The sequence below is a fragment of the Meles meles genome, chromosome 5 (genome assembly GCF_922984935.1).
Source record: "Meles meles chromosome 5, mMelMel3.1 paternal haplotype, whole genome shotgun sequence".
Lineage (NCBI taxonomy): Eukaryota > Metazoa > Chordata > Mammalia > Carnivora > Mustelidae > Meles > Meles meles.
In genome coordinates, this window is record NC_060070.1 from 35740505 (window position 1) to 35762215 (window position 21711).

Here is a 21711-nt window from a genome sequence, read left to right on the forward strand (position 1 = left end):
GTTTTCATATATCCCTTGTCCCCTTCTACATACCATCTCCCCCACTATCTACATTCTCTGCCAGAGTGGTTCATTTTTTTCTAACTGAGGAACTTAATTAATACATCATCACCCAAAATCTATAGTTTATACTAGGATTCACTCTTAGGGTGTTGTACATTGTATAGGTTTTGACAAATGTATAATGGTGGATATATGTATAGGTGTATGTTATATATATATCCACCATTAGCATATCATACAGAATAGTTTCACTGCCCTAAAATTTTTTGTGCTCCATCTATTTATTCCTTCCTCTCTCCAACACTTGATGACCACTGATTTATTTCACTGTCTCCATAGTTTTGCCTTTTCCAGAATGCCACATAGTTGGAATCACACAGTGTGTAGCCCTGTGGGATTGGCTTCTTTCACTTAGTAATATGCATTTAAAATTCTTCTATGTCTTATAATATCACTAAAAAAGAATAAAATACCTAGGAATAAACTTAACCAAGGAAATGGTTATGTAGAAGATATGTACTCTGAAAACTATAAAGCATGGATAAAAGGAGTTAAAGATGACTAAACCAATGAACAAAAAATTTCCATGCTCATGGATCAGAATAACCAGTATTGTTGGGGCGCCTGGGTGGCTCAGTGGTTGAAGCCTCTGCCTTCGGCTCAGGTCATGATCTCAGGTTCCTGGGATCGAGCCCTGCATTGGGCTCTCTGCTCAGCAGGGAGCCTGCTTCCCTCTCTCTCTCTGCCTGCCTCTCTGCCTACTTGTGAGCTCTCTCTCTGTCAAATAAATAAATAAAATCTAAAAAAGGAGATAATTGTAGAATAACCAAAATTGTTAATGTTCATACTACCCAAAACAATCCACAGATTTAATGCAATACCATCAAACACTAACATCATTTTACACAAAACTAGAACAAATAATACTAAAATTTCTATGGAACTATAAAAGACCTGACTAGTCAAAGCAATCTTGAGAAAGAACAAAGCTGGAGGCATCACAATCCCAGATTTCAAGATACACTACAAAGCTGTACTCATCGAAAAGGTACGGTACTGACACAGAAACAGATACACTGATTGGTGGAACAGAATAATAATAATAATAATAATAATAATAATAATAATAACAGAATAATCCAGAAATGAACATGCTTATATGGTTAATTAACCTATGACAAAGATGCCAAGAATGTACAATGGAGAAAGGACAGTCTATTCAACAAACAGTGCTGGGAAAACCAGACGTCATGCAAAACAATGAAACTGGACCACTTTCTTACACCACACACACAAATAAACTAAAAATGGATTTAAGATCTAAATGTGAGACCTGAAGCCATAAAACTCCAAGAAGAAAACAGGCAGTAATTTCTCTGTTGACCATAGAAACATTTTTCTGAGGAAATAAAAGCAAAAATAAACTACTGGGACTACACCAAGATAAAGAGTTTTAGCACAGTAAGGAAACTGTTGACAAAACAAAAAGCAACATATTGAATAGAAGAAAACATTTTCTTTTTCTCTTTTTAAAAATTTCATATATTTATTTGATAGAGAGAGAGCACAAGCAGGGGGAACAGCTGAGGGAGAGGGAGAAGCAAGCTCCCTGCTCTGTAGGAAGCCCCATGTGGGGCTGGGTCCCAGGACCCTGAGATCACGACCTGAGCCAAAGGCAGTTGCTTAACCAATTGAGTTACTTAGGTACCCTGAAAGAAGACACTTTCAAATAATGTATCTAGGATAAGGAGTTAATATCCAAAGTAGATAAAGAACTTATATAACTCAATACCAAGAAAACAAATAGTCCAATTAAAAATGGACAGAGGACCTGAGTAGACTTTTTTTTTTCTTTCAAAAAAGGCATACAGATGACTATAGACACATGAAAAGACGCTTGGCATCACTAATCCTCAGGGAAATACAAATCAAAACCACAAGGAGATATCACCTTACACCTGTCAGAATGGCTAGAATCAAAAAGATGAGAAATAACAAGTGTTAGCAAGGTTGTGAGAAAAAAGGATGGTTGTGCGTTGGTGGGAATGCAAATTGGTGCAATCACTGTGAGAAACAGTTTAGAATTTCTTCAAAAAATTAAAAATAGAAATACTATATGATCCAGTAATTCCACTATTGAATACTTATCCCCCAAAAATGAAAACACTAATTGGAAAAGATATATGCTCCCTATGTTTATTGCAATATCATTTATAATAGCCAAGATATGGAAGCTACCAAAATACCCATCAGTAGATTAATGGATAAAGAAATTATGGTCTATATATATATTCAATTTATACATATATATTCAATTTTTATCATACTACTGCTTTCAGTTTTTGCTGAGGGAATCTGTTGGCAATACTTTTTAAATACACATTTTTCTAAATATATTTATATATATTCAAGAACAAAGATAAAACAAATATCCTTCAGACATGCAAGGCTCACTGAAATTACACGTGTAGAGTTTACATATAAAATTTACATATATCATATATTTATATCATATATTTATATATAACAGTATATATAACTGTATCATATACTTATATAGAGTATATAACTATATATAAGTTTATATATAATTTATATATTTTTATGCATTATGCAGAATTTATATACTATATAATACAGTTTATTATGTATACCATATATATTATTATTATGCATAACATAAACTATTTTATATATTTTATATGTATAATTTCAATGGGCCTTGTATATCTGAAAGGATATTTGCTTTGTCTTTGTCTTTGTTCTTGAATTATGAAAAACAAAGTTATTATAATTTATAATTCTAGATTCACCATCACATTTCCTCAGAATGTTAATGGCATTGATCTATTGTTTTTCTGTTTCCAATATAATTGGTAGGAAATCTAATGCAATGTCTTTAGGCAATCTTTTTGTTCTCACTGTATACTTTTAGGACTATGTTTATTTATATTTATCCTCAGAAATGTAGTTTGTTTTATACTCTTTGATACTTGGTGGGATTTTTCCATCTAAAAACTGGGTCTAGAAAATCATTACCAATAATTAAAATATTTTCCTATTTTTTCCTTTTTTTGAGCATTAGACAAATATGAAGAAAGACAGCATAATCTTCATATAGCATATATGGTTACTCAGTCCTTGCATACCTCCATCTGAGACTGGCTCCATGATTGATTGAAAATTCCTTTGAATGTGGCCCTCAGAAAGTCCTTTATGTTAATGTTTAAAGACATTCTTTTACAGAACTAGAGGAATGGATTGTGCTTGTCATTCTAACTTGTCAGGATTGCTTGGTACAAAAATCAAGATTGAAAATGTGCACTAGTTTCATTGTTGAGGTCCAGAGTTTCCACTACCGTAATTGGTTGCTTAGCAGGATATGCCTATGTGACCAGACCCATAAGAGCCTCAGACCCTGAAGATTTGAGATGATTATCTGAAGCAGAGACATTACATTCAGGTTCCTATGATTCCCTGCTAGAGAGAAAGCACTTCCTGGGCTGAGACATAGAAGTGCTCAGAAGACTGTACCTGATCTCTTTAGACTCCATCCAATGCATATATTTTTCTTACTACTTCCATTCTTTGTATCCTTTTGTTGTAATAAACCTTAATCATGAGGAAAAGTTGCTTGAAATCCTGTGAATCAAGCTTGTGTAGTACTGAGTCCTCTAAACAACAAATCTTGAAACATTTGAATCCCTTTTTTTAAAGCTTTTTTTCAAATATTTTCTCTTTTCATCATTGCTAACATTTGAAATGATTCCTTAATTTTTTCATTTACTAATTTTCCATGTATATAAATAAAGTCTTCTATTTATCTTACCTATTGAGGGTTTTCTGCTATTGTTATGTATTTTAATAATCATATTTTCCTTTTACAAGATATTGATTTGTTTCTTTGCAAAATTTCTGGTTCTTTTGTACAGTTGCCTCTTCTTGATTCACAGCCACTTGTTCTTAACATAACCTGCTATTTTAGCTTCATAGGTATGATTTCATACCTTATGTCTTTGTAGACAGTACATATGTGTATTTAAAATTTTTTATTCAGATTGTGATATTACCATTTCTACAAGAATAAGGTCTTCTTTCATTGAGAATATTGTCTCTTTTCATCTGTTGGCCATTTTCTGATAGGTGTGCCATTGTCTTCTGCTGGAATATAGCTGTATGTATGTATGTATGCTTTTATCTATGGTATAACAATTATTTGGCAGGCAGAGAGGTGATGACATTATGACCATGCCATTCCTGGCTACATAGTGTGGCAATGTTTTACCCTTGACTTTGGAAGGGAGAAGTCAGGAGGAGGGAATAGTGGTTCCATTTGGGCACAAATGCCATGCATTATGTGACATCTCAGCCACCAAAAGAATTCGGTAACCCTTGCTTACATCTATATTTAAATTTATATTTCTCATTCACGTAAATTTTTCTCTTTTGTTTTTACATTGTTTTACCAGAGATCCCATAATTCATATTAATTTATGTTTATTTAGGTTCTTCTTGATCTCTAGGAATATATTGAAGTTATTCAAATACCTCTATGTACATCTCATTCACCAAATCCCCATTTTAATTTTTTTTGTTGTTGTTGTTCAGTTCTTGCTTGCCCCAAATTTTATCACTTCCTCAGGCAGATTTGATGTGAACAGTTACCTCTGATTGTTTTTCACAAATACCCTGGGGAGAAGATTCTTCCTATTATGCTAGTGTGAGTGCCCAGTCAGTTCAAATAAAGAAATCTTTGTTGATGAGAACATTTTGAGATATTTATCATACAAATCAAATGTTAAAAATTTGCTGGCATGGGATTCTTCACAGAGTTCATATCTACCTCCTCTAGTGGTTGCTAGGCTTCTGTTTTTTGAGGCTAAAATGGTTACAAAACTGTTGGTTTTAAGGTTACTGCAAAGCTGGAGAAAGGGGAATCAAAATGGAAGAAGTTAAAATGTGGCAAAACTGTTCTTAGATTCAACCATTTTTGTTCTTTAATGACTATTCCTCAGATTGTTGCAAGTTTTGGTTAATTTCTAAAGTTTTTAAACAGCTGATTTTTGCAATTTTTACTGCATTTTGCTTTTTTGGAAGAGATTTTCCATTGTCCTTATTCTGCATTATTGTAACCCCTGGCTCCAACTCCCTGCTCCATAGATTGTTTCTTTTTATTTTGCTTTGGATGAACCAAATCCCATGCTTATATCTAATGGCAAGTGCATAAATTTTTCAAAAGAATTTTTGAAAAGAATTTTCCAAAAGAATAACTGGATTTGTTTGGTGAATGGCTCTAGTAAATACCAACCACTACAATGAGTATGTTAGACATTATTTGAAAAATTAGTGTGGTCTAGTATATTTCAAATTGCTTTTTTGTGCTAACTCCTTTTTTTGTGCTAATTATCATATAGTCAGATTTGTTTAGAAATATCATGTTTCTAATCAGAAAACAACTTGTAATTTCTAACCAATAGCCAGCAAACATCTCTACTTTTAAGGATTTTTTATGTACATTTAGCTATAATATTGAAACTAGACAATAGATACTAAAATTAATTTGTTTGCCCTCTTTGCACAATTCTTACATCATTATAAGTACATTTAAGTCTGAATCTTGTCTGATATTATAGAGAATGGGGTGTATATATTCTAGTAGTGCATTTACTGATTTACTTTGAAAGTAGCTTTTAATTAAAACACAGGCATGATGTAATTTTCATAATCAATGGAATAATATACATATATTCAAATATACACATGGAAATAGCAAAAGAGTCTCTATTTCAATATTTGAAAAAATGTAAAACAACTTCACTGAAAAGCTAATGTGTTTATTGTATATAGCAAATTGGGATAGGTTGATTTTTATCATAGCTTCTTTACACACACAAACACACAGATTTACATATCTATTTGAATGAAACATTTGAAAGAAACTTTTGTAGAACTGTTGAAACACCTTCATAAAATCTCAGGCTTCCAAAAAACAGAAACATGAGTCCTGAGACCATTTTTCTTATGTATTCCTCAAAGTGAATGCATAGCCATTGGTATAAGTATGGGAACACAGAAAAAAATAAGTAAGACAAAGTTCAAGTATGCTGAAATCAAAAGTAGATAGTGAGGTAGCAGTGATAGAAATGATCATTCAAATGGCATCTCTGTAAATATTACCCAGTCTTCAAAGGTAGTACTAACAACTCTTTTTTCTTGTGTTCCTGTATTACTTTTTCCCAACTCTTCCTACCAACCCGTGCCTTCCCTGTAGTATAAATAAGTTGCTATTTCATTATGAGATTGTGAAAACTGCAGAGGAAAAACTAATTTCTGGGCATATTTTTAATTTACCCAATAAATAGCAAAGGAAATACTCTTGAAATATTTGCAGAATGAAATAATGAATGAATATGCAGTTGAAAAAATTAATCAAATGATCTTTTGCAAAAAAATTGAGTGTTTATAAAGACCATTTTACATCTATTAAACTGGTTCTTAAAATTACAAAAATTTTTTCCTATGAATTATCTACTTTTTTCTACATCATTGAGAGTGATGCTTTTGAAAAACATTGTCATTTCTAAGTATAATATTTGTGGGGTGGGGGTTGGACTTACAGGTGGAAATGTTAATGACCTCATGTTAATTACAATTTCAGATTAATAGCAAAAAATGTAGTTTGTGTTTTTGACAAAGTAAAATGAGAAATTCACAGGAAAAATAAGTTTTCAATAACTAAATATCTTTAAAGTCAGGGAAATATTATTATAAAAGGAAAGTATGTACAAAATAAAGGAAAAACAATAAAATAAAATTATATTATCTCTAAGGCCCTTATAAATTGTGAATACTTATTTTATGTCTTCTATATTAAATGAAGAGCAGGTCTAATTTAAATCTGTATTTAGTAGAACTTTTGAGTAGCTGAATTCCATAGGATGTGGGAAAAGGGGACTGGAAGAAAAAATTTTGTCTTCTTCTAGAAGATCAGGAATTGACTAATTTAACAATGAAGTTTAAAGTACATGAACTGGTGATGAGGATGGAGTGAATGGACTATAACACGGTTTGAATAGGCTGACAGTGCTGGATTTCCTACATTAGGGAAATAGCAAACCCATTGTACATTAAGACAAATGCTTGAGCAACTTCATTTAGGCCTTATCAGACTTTATTATAACAACAACATAGTAACGATTTATAATTTACTGAGTTTCCTTTATATTCTTTAATCTTCTTTAAGACAACTATCATATGATCTCCCTGATATGAGGACGTGGAGATGCAACAAGGGGGTTAGGGGTAGGAGAAGAATAAATGAAACAAGATGGGATTGGGAGGGAATCCTTACCAATATCTTAAGAAGTTGCCATTGGAGAATAATTCTTGTCTTTTATTTACAGTTTTCTTTACCTCTGAATATCTACTCTTTCCAAGAGAGAACTGTATTAAAGGAAATGTTGTTGATCTCACTTCCATCCTACCTTTTCACTCACTTCTCATGGAAAAAGGAAAAGTATTTCTGAGTAGTGAAACTAGAAGAGCCCAGCACATGTAGGATACAGTCTCTCCTGGGTGCTTACGCATGACACATATTCTTTCTCTCTTGTTCTGTATGGAAAATGTTAAAAGTGTCCGACTTTTTTGCCTGGATGGAGAAAGAGTAATAAGATACCTAATTTTGACTTTAGAACTTAATCAGTGTTATCTGATCTAGATTACTAAGATTAAAATGGATATTCTGATGTCTAACTTTATACTCTGGGTATGCTTTTTATTTGGATCTAAACTTAAGTAATAAATACAAGTAGCTATATTTTGGAGTTGGAAAAACTGAGTCTCAGAGAGATTAAACCATGGTTAAGATCATACAACTTATAAATGGTGCGTTTGTGTTTAAAATACAGATCTCTCTGAACTCCTTGTTTTCAAATATTATTTGTAATCCACCTACTCTCACCCCCTATCCTGAGGCCAATCCCAATGGAGAGAAAATTGGGGAATTTGACTATGTAACATATGCCCATATATACTTCATTGTAAAATTGCCATTTTTAGGATGTATGGAATAAAACTGCATCTATTGTAAAAGAAATGAGAGAGAGAGAGAGAGAGACTAGATTAGAAAAGAGTTATATGCATGTGATGCTTTTAGTCCAGATGAAAATGTAAGTAGTTTAGTTAGCTTGGGTGGCCCATTATGCTACATAATGAAGTCATAAATACATATACCATGTGTAGGCTAGATGGCCTGATTTTTTAAGAAATAAACTGAATTTCATAGTTTCGAGTCATATTTGCATTAACGTAATTTAGCTGCAGCTCTTCTCAGTGGCTGAGAGAGTCTTACATGGAATTGCAGCCCTTAGTCTTTCTTTGGGAATCAACCTGATCTCTCTCCACTGCAGAATCTATAAGAACTGCAGCTAAATGGCATCTCGACAGGGTGCAAGGCAGCAAATTTTACAGTTTGTAAGATATAGAAAGGAACTAAGACCAGTATCCTTTTGAAAGGGGCAGTGTGTGTCTGACCTGAAGAAAGGGGCAAAAACATTGGATGATGAGGACAAAATTGGGAGTAAAGGCAGCAAAGGGAGTATTAGAAGAGAGGGAGAGATTAGTGCAACAAGGTTATTTATTGGTAAATAAAGACTACAGAATAACTCCATGAAGTCCAGTTTCATTATTTTTTTTCCTACCTATATAATCATTACAAATATGGTAGCTAGTTTTCAAATTTGTTCCTCCCTAATCAGGGAATTAACAAGGCCCTTTTGCCCAGGGATGGGGGAGGGGAGCATGATAATAGTGGTGGTTCTTTGTTCTGGGTTTCAGAGATATCTGAATACTTAATCTGTACTTAAATCACATCACAATCCTTAAACTGTACTTAAACTGTGCAAAATTCTGAGTATATCTTCAAGTATCCTATCCTTGTTGACCCTGAGGTAAGTACAATTATTACCCAGTTTACAGATGAAGAAACTAAGGTTAAAAAATTATTAAATAACTTGTCTAAGGTCACATAGCTAGTAAATTGCCTGGGGTCAGGATTCAAATCTTGGGATAGCCCAATTCCAAATAGTATATCATTAACCACTATATACTGTTTTGCCAGGAAAAAAGAAATTACAGGGAGAAAATACAGGTCTTCTCATCTGGAAGTTCTGAGTGTAGGAAAATTATTTCAAAGATTGAAGTGGGAGGTGACTTTGTTCTTGCCACCACCAATTTCTCACCATTTTCTAGGATCTTGCATGCCCCAAATCAAAAGAGTAGGAAACAACCCAGCAATATACTGATATGGAATTTTTAAAAAACAAGCTTGTATGTGGGGCTTGAAATTATTTATAAAAATAATAAAGCAATGTGACATTCATGAAATACTATTATGGAAAACAGACATTTGTTACATCACTAGCAAAGGGCATATTGTGGTGGAACATCCTCTACCATCTACATATTGAGGATTTTCTCTGCCTTTGGAGACATCTTGAGCTCATTACATTAGACCACAATTTTCTATCCTTCCCCTCTGCACCATATTGGCATATCAATTTGAATTCTTTACTGAAAAAGAATTTAAATTTCAGTGCAGTCCAGTGATAGAGAAATATATGCTGTTATTGCAATAAATATAATTCAAAAATTAGACAAATCATTGTATTATATTTACACTATCATTTAAAGAATGATAATCTTCTATAGCTTATATATTTCCACTTTTTCTTAAGTTATGAACTTTATAGATGATTTTCAATGGTGGATTATTGATCTCATTCCCACATAATATATGAGATGTTGAGGGCTAGATTTGGTGTACCTCCAGAAGTTGGTGCCAATGTCAGAAGAGTGTGCCCTTCAAATTGCATGCAGTTATAATCAGTAAAAAATAAAATTACTACCTTCAAAAGTAACATTCTGAAATATGATTTGCGATTGTATTGCTGATGAGAATTGTTTTTCTGACATCTTATTGAGTACACTAAATTGTCATTAGTGAATTTATGACCTAATTAATTGTTATGTGCCACCAATAGAACTGTGGTGCTTAAAAGGGATATAAATATTTTAAAAAGAAAAACAGCATGAATTTCTTTTACAAAATCTTGTAGAGCAGCAAAGGCAGATGTCACATCCTACCCAGCATAAGCAAAAAGAAAATGTTACTGGGGAAATTTATAATCGAGGGACAATAAGATGAAGCATGCAAGCATGCTATCCCCTCACATTCTTTGATCCTTCCTTGGGGAGTCATGCAGGAGTAAAACTACGGGGAAATTGCAAAGGATACTGTGGTCTAGAAAAAGGGCTCCACCGCCCTTTTATTCTAACTTTTTTAGGACTCCTATGAGAATGGCCTCTTAAGTGCTTGGTGAGGGGTGGAAAAGTAGTGAATTAGCTGCCATGTGTGCATCCAAAGATTTGGAACATTGTTCAAAAGAACTATTGACATGGCAATGACAATATCTGGAAACCCTGTGGGTGACTGACACTTTTGCAGTCCATTCCACTAGAGTGAAGAGGAGGTTTTAAAGACTTATTTATTTATGTTGGGGAGGGGCAGAAGGAGAGGGGGAGAGAGAATCTAGAGCAGACTCTTCACTGAGCGTAGACCCTGACAGGGGGCTGCGTTCATGACCTGAGCTGAAACCAAGAGGTAGATGCTCAGCCAACTGAGCCACCCAGGCACCCCGAAGAGGAGTGTTTTTCTTTTAGACTTTCCTACTTAAGGTAGTGTCTATTAATTCCACATTTGGGAATATATTAGCGCATGTATACATATACATGGATATCTAAATGGATGGGGAAGAGAAACAAAGCACTCATGCAGAAGAATTCCAAATATTCTATGTGATACTTTGCCCTCAAAGACAGAGAGCAGAACTTCTTACTCCTACGTGTAGACTGATTTTGACGGCCTTCCAACGAATACAGTCAGAAACAGGGGAAAATAGAGAAACTTTAACAGTAGAGAAGTCTGGCAGTCACTACTTCAGCCAGGTGATCAAGGTCAACATCGACAAATGAATCATATCGATTGCTTGTAGCCATGTTATAAGGTGATGAAAATGGCACTTTATCTCTGTGACTTTTCTATCTCAAACCTATACTCAAGTGTAACTATGAGAAAAACAAGACAAACTCCAAAAAAGAGGTGTCATATAAAATACCTGGCCAGTATTCCTCAAAACAGTCACTGTCACTAAAAACAGGAAAATTCTGATAAATTGTTATAGTCAAAAAGAAACTATGGAAATATGACAACTAGCAGTATCATGGATAAGATCTGGAACAGAAAAGAGATGTTAAGTAAAAACTAAGAAAATGTGAATAAACAATGGGCTTTATTTCATACTAATGTATCAGTATCGACTCATTAATTATAACAAATATACCATACTAATGTAATAGTTTAATTACGGGAGAAACTGGGTGTTTGTATACTGGAAATCTGCACTATCTTAATTGTGTGTGTGTGTAAATTTAAAACTTTTCTAGGGAGGACAGTTTTAAAATTTTCTCTCATCTTCTAAAATCAAGTATTTTTGTCAACTTTTGTGTTGCTTTATCTCCTTCAAATTTTCTTCCCCTTTTTACCTTAACTCTTCAAAAGGGTGCTTTGGTATAGGGGGGGATAGGAGGAATGCTAACATTAAGGAAGAAAAGTCAAAAGAAGAGTTGAAGGATATTCAAGAATGCATAACTCTGCTAGACCTAGTTGGGACTGGCAGAAAAACAGGGCAGAAACAATTTTTCTCCAATGATGAAAGGCCTAAAATGAAAAAGATCATAGAGAGATTGTACCTGACACTTGCTGATTCATATAACTTACTTCATTGAAATCAACACACAGTTTCTATCCAAAGAGTGAGATATTTATTCTATTTCTATTCTTTAGAGAATAAAGGAGTTGATGAAAGAAACAAAAATAATCTGTCCCTCATGAAAAATGGCAGAAGCTTTCAAATGATTTTGCAGTTTTCTCTGGTGAAAAAGAAAATTAAATATCAATGTAGTAATATATATTATATATAATTTACATCATATGTGTGTGTGTATGTATATATCTAATTTTTTTTTTTTTGATCAGGAAAATTTGGTGACATTCAACCAAGTGATGATGCCAATAGCTAAAATCTCACTCTTGGAATCCATTAGAGGATATGTTGAAGATTTGATTTGTTAAATGATAAGAAAGAAAGGAGTTTTGAGACCAAAGGAAAAAAACCACAAAAATAATTGATTTCTTACACTATAGTTTAAACTTACCTAACAAAGTGATGTGATTAAAAACAAATTGACCCCTAAATAGAACTTGAACTGTTTTTCTGCATGTATACAAGTGGCTGCAAAGAAGCCTGCAGAAAGAAAAAAGAGTGACCTCTGTGCATGGGCATCACACTTTCTTCAAAAATAAAACGTGACGCAAAAATCTTCAGTTCATCCCTCACACTACAAACCTGGTGGGTCAAGGGCTGTGAACCTGCTAAAGCCTCAAACAGATAATTGAACAATTAAACTTACACAATTCAGTTTTAACAATTCTAAATGTCGCCATTCTTTGCCAGGGAAGTAACAGTGAGCAGACTGCTTTTTTCCAACTGCTTTACTCCCTCTGCTCTGCTTGACTACCTCTCTGACTCGATGGTCATGAAAAATTTATCAGTGTTGATTGAAAGAATTCTCTTGGAATCAAAACAGACATATTGGATAATGATCATTAAACTAATTTAGGAGAAGTAAAATGTCACTGATTGCCTTTTTATTTAGTATTTACGCTTTACTTTTTTATTTTTATATTTTCTATTTTGTAAATTAGGTTCTGTCTTTATTATTTTTATGTAACTATATACTTAAAATATATTTTAACAGTTTCATATTCTACTTCCTGTAAAAATTCTTTATTCTTCAATTAACGATACTTCCACCAACTTTAAAATTCTAACCTTGAGATTTGGGGAAGGACTTTTAAAATTATGGTGTATATTCCAAAGATATAGTTATTTATTTCCACAAAGTCTAGAGGCTTTTGTTTGTTTGTTTAATAATTAGTAATATGGCTATGTGAAGTATTCTCAATTCTTGATTAAATTCATAAACAGGAATAAAAATTTTCATCTAAGATAAAAATGTCAGTGTTGCCACAGATATAAAATTCAATGCTATGATTATTTTGGCCTTGCCACTGCTGATAAACTGTAATTTTTTGAAATTGTGGTAAAATATGTAACAAATTTTTTAAAGATTTTATTTATTTATTTGAGAGAGAATAAGTGAGCACAAGCATGGGGGAGGGCAAAGAGCGAGGGAGAAGCAGGCTCCCCCCCTCTGAGCAGGGAATGTGAAAGGTGGCTCAATCCCAGGGTCCCAGGATCATGACCTGAGCTGAAGGCAGACACCCAACTTACTGAGTCACCCAGGTGCCCCTTAAATGTGTATTTTAACCATTTTTTCAGTGTACAGTTCTGTGGCATTAATCATATTCACGATGTTGTACAACCATCATCACTATCCAAAACATTTTAATCAACTCAAATAGAAATTCCATAACCATTAAACAGGAACTAACTCCCCATTATCTCTTACTCCCCAGCTCCTGGTCACCTCTAATGTTTCTGTTTCTATTAAGTTACCACTTTTGGATATTTCATGTAAATGGAATCAAAGAATATTTGTCCTTTTTTGTCTGACGTATTTCATTCAGCATATAATTTTCAAGTTTTATACATGTTTTAGCACATATCAGAATTCCATTCATTTTTATGGATGAATAATATTCCATTGTATGTATATAACACATATAATTGCAATTCTTGAAAATCCTTCTGAATTTGTGAAATGTAGAAATTCTTTCTGTTAGGGTGAAAGTTAGTGATAAATATTAAGAATGTATTGTAAACTTCTTCTTTTTTAAAAAAGCCTGTGGTGGAAATTATAGAGTAACAAAATCCAGATTATGAAATACCATGTCTGGATTTTCACTGTTATTTTAATGTTGCACTGCTTTTTCCCTTATAGTTTCTCTTGAAACAAAACAAACCCTAGTAACTCAGTGAGATTAACTAGAACAAGGAAAGTTGTATACTTCCTCTTCCCTGAATTTAAGCTTTCTATGATATGACAAATATTTGTAGACTATACATAACTCTTATATCTGACAACAATACAAAATTTCTACTCAAGATGGATCATAAAATTTCAAAAAGATCTATCATTGTACACAGCTCGGTATATCAACTAAATTGAGAGAACTGAAGAAAATACACTTCTAGGATTGATCATGGATTATGCTATTGATGGTGCCAGTTGTTTTTTACTACAGTAAGTTTGTTACTAAGAATGTATTTTATTCTAAAAATGTAGTTTCAGCCAGGTGTCTGAAGCTTGGAGTATATTTCCCAATGACATAATATTTGGGAAAACTAGTTAGACTTCATATCTATCCTACTAATGAATAATATAGCTAAATCTAAAAACTCCAGGTAAGGTATTCCTATTAGTGATTTTGAAACAATTTTCTTTCCATTTGTCCCATCCAGGACTTCACTACCCTTGCCACCAGCATCCATATCTTATTCTTGCAAGGAAGCGGACTATCACCTGGAAATGTCATAGAAACAGGGTTTCACTGGCAGACTAGATGCAGAAATAATGACCAAAACTGGATTTTTACTCAATTTACATTCAGCAAACATCATTTATAAGTATTCTACTGTGCTAAGAGGTATAGAAAATATAAAGACAAATGAGACACCGTCCCTGACTTCAAGGACCTTAGAGTTTAAGGAGCACAGAAGAGATTAAGATTCCTCTGACAAAAGAGCTGATACGGAAAGCAGGTTAAACAAGTATCAAATAATAGTGTATGACTATATTGAGCATATCTGTTAGAGGAACCATGGAACATTCATACAGCAAGCAACAGTAAAGATGGACCTTGAATAATTTAGGAACTAGAAAATCCGAGTTGGGCATTTGGCCCCCATGGACAGGAACACTGTGTCAGTAGTTATACATGGAAGGTTTTGAAGTAGGGCATAGCGTTTCAGTTCCTAATTCTGGAAGATATTAGAGAATTGAAAATGAAAATTAGAAAGCATGAAAGCATCCTCTGGATTCATGCTGTCTTGCCAATGCTTGTGACTGTGACCGACATGTGCATATGATTTTGATGAGAAATTAAAGCTAGATTTGGAATGACAGGAATTTTTTCTCTACCTGAACTTCAGTTTGATTGACTTCAACAGTGAACAGTGGGATAAATATCTATTTTAACAAAACTTTCCCTACTTTTCTTATTAAAATTATATGCCATGTTTTCTACAGAAAAACTAAATACTAATAGAAAAAAAAAGGAAAAATATTTACAAGTCAAAGTTTTAGTAAACTATGTCAATATAAGAACAACCACTCAGGGGCATCTGGGTGGCTCAGTGGGTTAAAGCCTCTGCGTTCGGCTCGGGTCATAATCCCAGGATCCTGGGATCGAGCCCCACATCGGGCTCTCTGCTCCGCAGGGAGCCTCCTTCCTCCTCTCTCTCTGCCTGCCTCTCTGCCTAGTTGTGATTTCTCTCTGTCAAATAAATAAAATATTAAAAAAAAAAAGAACAACCACTCAGTCTTCTTTTGTTGAACAATATAGCCATAAAAAAGTAAGAATATAAAAAGTAATTTACAAGTTTTGCAGCTGGGGGGAAGGGCAAATACTATTCTTTTTTTTTTTTTTTTTAAAGATTTTATCTATTTATTTGTGAGAGATAGAGCACTCGAGAGAGTGAGCACAGGCAGACAGAGTGGCAGGCAGAGGCAGAAGGAGAAGCAGGCTTCCCTGCTGAGCAAGGAGCCCGATGTGGGACTCGATCCCAGGACGCTGAGATCATGGCCTGAGCCGAAGGCAGCCGCTTAACCAACTGAGCCACCCAGGCGTCCCAGGCCAATACTATTCTATAACTCTGAAAATTTTCTGTTAGCTATATTACAGATGAGACCTTCTAGAATAAGTCTCCAGGTACTGAAGGAAGATATATATATATATATATATATATATATATATATATATATATTTTTTTTTTTTTTTTTTTTTTTTGGAAAAATAAATAAAAGAAGACCTCTAGTAGTCCTAGTTTGAAAAAATGAAGGCCAGAGGAAAAGGTAGGTGATGGGAGAGAGAGCTAGAGACTTTAGGGTTATGGCTGGGTAGCCTAACTGTGAATAGACAGCAAAACTTCAGTGCTTTACAAAACAAAAGTTTATTGTTGTCTCATCTAATAGTCCTGGAGTACTATTCAAATTGATAGCTGACCATCCTCTATACAGACAGCTGTCTGACTGATGGCTACTCCACTATCTTTAACACCACACCCACCAGGGGCATTAACAACTCCAGAAGTCAGGGGTAGAGAAGGAGGATTGTTCATGGGATGTTTATAGGGGCCAGTCTTGGAAGTGGTACACATTTCTTTTTTTTACAGTCTGTTCATTAAAACAATTATGTGTCTACACCCAGCTGAACAGGAGACTGGGAACTGCTGTTTCCGAAAAAGCAACAGACGGGTTTATTTGCTTATGCCTCTGAGGCATAGCTCGCTATCTGTAATAGAGATTATTCTACCTTTGATAGCACTTACTATTTAATCATGGCAATACTAAAGAAAATCTTTGGGTGGACTAATACTTCTACTTTATATTGCATAACTTCTTTGCAGAAAATGCACGTTAGTGGTATAATAACATTTTAAAAATCAGTGAAGTGAAAAATCACCCTAAGTGTCATGATCCGGAGTACATCCACTCAATATTTGCCTGATGTAGAGATGTCATTTCAGATCTATCATCCATCTATCAATATCGCTTCCTTAAATGCGTCAAAAAATTTAAGTTAAAATAAAGATTCCAGATGTCCTCAATGGTGTCAAAAATCATTATTTTAAATAGAAATTGATTTCATTTATGATACCAGAGAGTTTACAGACTCAATGAGAATGCTGGAATACCAGGTTTTGATGTTATGGTTTCCTACTGGATACTTAAAAAGCTATTTTTATAGCCTAGGTAGCTAGCCATTTGCTGAGCTCTATCATAAATTCAAAGAGTTTTCAGTTTTTGCATGCTTTTAAGATAGGCAATCATATCTGCAATATGATATTTATCTCTTCCTTTCTAATACTTATATCTTTTTAAATTTCTTTGCCTACTGCTATCAATATTTTAACCAGAAATACTAATTAATACATAATTTTTCAGGACCTCTCTAAATAAAACAGATAAACACCTGATGACACTTGTAGGCATAAAACTTATTTTAAGTAAAATATTTGATAATGGGAATTATTATTGGCCATAAATATTTTGCTGTTCCTGTTCGCTTAGGGAGTTTTTATACGGTGCATGTAAGAGAGAATCAGGGGTTCTAGGATTCTAATATGAAACTGCCATGTAATTAGACTAAATGTTTATGTAAAAATAACTTTTATTACAGCAAAATTACTTCGAATATAGATTAATAAAGAGAATATAAAACTCACCAACTTAATTGTACAGAATGATCTGATAACTATGTGTCTATATTCATATACACACCCATACATACAGGCATTTTTAAAAACTAGATCATATGGTCATTTTGCATATGCTACTTAATAGTAATTTAAAATTATATTCTTTTTAAATTTTTTATTTTTTTATTTAAATTCAATTAATTAACATATAGTGTGTTATTAGTTTCAGAGGAAGAGTTTAGTGATTCATTAGTTGCATATAACACCCGGTGCTCATTACATCAAGTGTCATCCTTAATGCCTGTCACCCAGTTACCCACCCCCATCCACCCCCCAGCAACCCTCAGTTTGTTTCCTATAGTTGACAGTCTCTTATGGTTTGTCCCTCTCTCTGATTTCATCTTATTTTATTTTCCTTCCCCTTCCTCTATGATCCTCTGTTTTGTTTCTTAAATTCCACATGTAAGTGAAATCATATGATACTTGGATTTCTCTGATTGACTTATTTCGCTTAGCATAACTTCTAGATCTATCCACACTGCTGCAAATGGTAAGATTTCATTTTTTTAATGGCTAATATTCCATTGTATATATGTATATACCACATCTTCTTTATCCACTCATCTGTCATTGGCGATCTGGGCTCTTTCCATAGTTTGGCTATCGTGGGCATTGCTGCTACAAATATCAGGGTGCAGGTGCTCCTTCGGATCACTACGTTTGTGTCTTTTGGATAGATACCTGGTAGTGCAATTGCTGGGTTATAGGGTAGCTCTATTTTTCACTTTTTGAGGAACCTCCATACTATTTTGCTGAGTGGCTGCATCAGCTTGCATTCCCATCAGCAGCACAAGAGGGTTCCTCTTTCTCCACATCCTCGCCAACATTTATTGTTTCCTGACTTGTTAATTTTAGCCATTCTGACTGGTGTGAGGTGGTATCTCATTGCAGTTTTGATTTTTATTTCCCTGATGCTGAGTGATGTGGAGTATTTTTTCATTTGTCTGTTGGCCATTTGTATGTCTTCTTTGGAGAAATGTCTGTTCATGTCTTCTGCCCACTTCCTGACTGAGTTATTTGTTTCAAAATTATATTTCTATGTCAATGAATCATAGCATTTCATTGCATAAAAAAAAAAAAGCTGCAATGTATTTATTTACTCCAGAAAGGCTTTAACTCCAAATACAAGCTGATGATGGTACCTGATGTCTGTATATCTAAATATCATTCTATTTTACATTTTTATGTGTCGGATTTTTTAAAAACATTTTATTTATTTATTTGACACACACAGAGAGAACACAAGTAGGCAGAGAGGCAGGCAGAGAGAGAGAGAGAGAGAGAGAGATGGAAGCAGGCTCCCTGCTGAGCAGAGAGCCTGATGCGGGGTTCAATTCCAGGAATCTGGGATCATGACCTGATCCGAAAGCAGAGGCTTTAACCCACTGAGCCACCCAGGCGCCCTGTGTCAGTTTTTTAAAATTTAATAATCTTCTGGCTTGAAATCCTTTAAAAACTGAAATTCTATTTTATTTAGAATACTACCAAGCATTTTATTACAGGTCAAAAATATTACTTAACATCACTATATATTTATATTTTGTCATGTTGACCAATTAGCAAGTAAGAACAATTTTTCCCTTTATTTTGAATTTCATTGGCTTACAAGCAAACTAGTTAAACTAAATAATAAATTTTAATTTATGTGGCCAATTGAAAGAACATTCAGCTGCAAGAGTAGAAATTTTATGTATATGTGTGTGTTGTATGTTTTAAAATATCAGAATTTGTAAAGTGTTTTGAACCAAAGCTTTCAACAGTCCCTCTTCAGGGCCAATGGAAATTCTTAGTTACATTAACTTTGACTTAAGTAAGTATTTTAGGTACAAAAAATCAAACAGAACTTTAAAATTGTTGTTCTATGTATAGTTTATAATAACATAAGACTTTAAAAAAACAACTGAAAAAATCCTCAAAATAATAAATTTTAGAAACTTTAGAGGTGTATTAAGTGAGATATATAAACATTATTTCCAGTTTATCACATACATTAACATTTTAGAACTTTGTCTTCCAAATACACACACAATGAGAATGTACTAAATCTACTGTTTCATAATGTATTATTTTCACTTAATTTAAGAACATCTTTTTTTTAAATTTTTTTTTAATATTTTATTTATTTGACAGAGAGAAATCACAACTAGGCAGAGAGGCAGGCAGAGAGAGAGGAGGAAGCAGGCTCCCTGTGGAGCAGAGAGCCCGATGTGGGGCTCGATCCCAGGACGCTGGGATCATGACCTGAGCCGAAGGCAGAGGCTTTAACCCACTGAGCCACCCAGGTGCCCCTAAGAACATCTTTTGATACAACTAAATTTCTTTGAATCATGATTTTTGATAACTGTAGTTAAATCTATTTTGTGCTCTTTCTCATTATTCATGTAACAATATTTTTTCTCAGAATTTTTGTGTTTATAAAGAAAAAGTGTAGAAAGTCCTGACAGCTAAATCTTTGCCTATGTTCTTAGTTATTTTCTCATGATATATATCCAGAATTGGAGTTGTATAGAAAATTATTTAATAGAATTTTCTACATCAAAAATTTTATTCAAAGTTAAATTACACAGAATATATTTATTGGATACTACACAATTAAATTAGAAATCAAAAACAAGTAGACAAAAAGAAACCTACATATATTTGAAAATTAGGAAATTAAACACAAAAATACTTAAACTCAAGGTAAAATATAGAACCCGTGGGAGATTTTATATCTTATCTTTCTAGGAATGAGATTGGTAAAGGAAATAAATAAATAAATAAAAGCTAACAAAACCTCATAGTCTGATTTTAATTTCATATAATCATTAAACAAAATAAATGCCATATATAAAAATAAGTTAGAAAACCTCTGACAGTCAGAGGCTAAATGAGGAAATGCATGTTGTAATACTAAATCCGTCTTTTTGGAGAACGGCTAATATTGCTGGTTTCATTTGTTTTGGACAAATACATTCCCAAAATCGAGGCAAGAATCAAATCATGTATCTCAGCTGAATGGGGCCATTCTGATATCCTATGGGCTGATTTGAAAATTATAGAGAAGCTATGTTCTACTGGCTAAACAAAACATATACATTTTTTATGAGTATGTTCTTGACTTTGGCATATTAAATGATTTCACCGACAATGATTTATTTTATGTTTTATTATTACAGGGGCTATGGCCAGCAGCCTTAAAAAAACATGAGACATGATCTTTAGGATTCAAATAACCCAATTTGATGAGAGTCTCTCTTAACAGCCTGTATAAACGCTAAGACACATGTTTTCAGGACTTGAAAAACTGGCAAATAAGGCAAGCATAGTTCTTTCATGATCTGATTACGTATGGTTTTATGATTTAAACAAATACTGATTTAGCTGTAACAATGACTTTACTTTTTACTTGATCTTCCTTATGCTTTTCCTCTAATGAGGTTGAAATTATTACCTTGATTGTGGTGATGGCTTCACAGGTGTATGCACAAGTTCAAACCCAGCAGTTAAGCAATTTTGTGTGTGTGTGTGTTTATGTACAGTTGTTTTTTTGTATAACAATTGTACTTCAATATAGCTGTTAATAAAATAGTAATATTTATATAATGTATGTACAAGTTAGGAAAGGTAATCCATTGAAAAATAGCTGTTCGCTTCATCTGTTCTCATTTATTCATTTTTTTCTTTTATTAATTATTATACATTCTGTGTTCTAGGCACAGAAGTAGGCTCTGGAGATAATGATATGAAGGCACTGTATTTTGAAGGGCCAGTTGTACATTTTCATAATAATATAATGTGCTGTGTTTGGGTGCAATAACTGTGAGGCAGTATTCTTAGTAACTTCAGCTCTCCCATCATTGGTAGGAATTCAAAGTTTGCTCCATATCTCATCAGGTTAAATAGTTGCCCAAGACAAGTTTTTGCACTAGTTTCCTCATTTGTTAAATGATATTGATAACAATATCTACATTATAAGATTGTTCTGAGGAGTAACTTAGGTAACACCTGTATCTATAATTGTGAATGGCATAATTACACATTGTTATTAGCTATAGCTATACCTCATTGTTACTAAAGAATGATTGTGCTAAAAAGTCAAAGATGAAGATGTGACTTATGTAAGCTAGGAAGGGAAGAGGATCATAATTAAGTAGAAAGGATGGAA